The sequence below is a fragment of the Halyomorpha halys genome, unplaced genomic scaffold, assembly GCF_000696795.3.
Source record: "Halyomorpha halys isolate HHAL.00 unplaced genomic scaffold, Hhal_1.1 Scaffold661.1, whole genome shotgun sequence".
In the NCBI taxonomy this organism is placed as follows: Eukaryota; Metazoa; Arthropoda; class Insecta; order Hemiptera; family Pentatomidae; genus Halyomorpha; species Halyomorpha halys.
The window spans coordinates 272,977-273,966 of NW_027116476.1; positions in this window are offsets into that span (position 1 = coordinate 272,977).

Below are 990 nucleotides of genomic sequence, written 5' to 3' on the forward strand. Positions count from 1 at the left end.
GAGCGAAGGAACTAGGTCTAGGTAACACCGTAAGACAGTTCAGGTCTATTTCCACGTAGCACATCTGTTTAAGTTTTTTTTGTTATGCTCGATTTTAAGGGCAATAAACGGATGATTTTCATTGCCAACGTAACTAAAAAAAAGTTTTATTTTTATATAGTTAATAGATGAATATATGCAGTAATTTAAAGGAGCTTAGAAGATGTTAATTATTGTTGATTATGATACAAAAGATAATTTTTGATAATGAGTAAGTAAATTTATGATTCATGATAATGCACATAGTAGTTGATGATAATAAGTATAATTTACGATAAAATAATTTATGATATTTTAAAATATAGAATCAGATTCATGTGAGGGTAAATAATCTGATGGTTTTAATGAATACAATGATTTTGTTTAGTATTTTCCTTATTGCTTTCCAAGGCCCAGGAAAATTATCCAGGAACACCATATTGTTTCATGAAGTAATTGTTTTATCCGAAAAAATATTATGTACGGTTCTGGGAGATTGAAATATTATAAATATTTTAAATTATAAAGTTAAAGTTATTCATTATTAACTACTTTATTATGAGATGTCCATTCTAATTAAGGAAACATAACAATGGCCTCAGAAGAAACTAGGTCTAGCTAACACTTTAGACAGTTTAGGCCTATATCCACGTGGTACATATGTTGTTCAAATTGTTTTTGTTAAGTTCGATTTTAAGGGCAATAAACTACGGATGGTTTTCATTGCCCTCGCAACTAAAAAAAATTTGGTATTTATATTTATGCGCCTTCAATCCAAAAACTTAAAAATTATAATTTACAAAACTATTATCCTTCTCACTGTTCTTTATGGATGTTACGTTTTACGGTCTTATAAAATAAAGTATTAAGTAAAACATTTGGACCAAAAAAGATAATTTAACGGTAGAATTTAGAAAATTACACAACACTGAATTAAGGGACCTGGTAAATATAATTCAAGTTATAGCATTG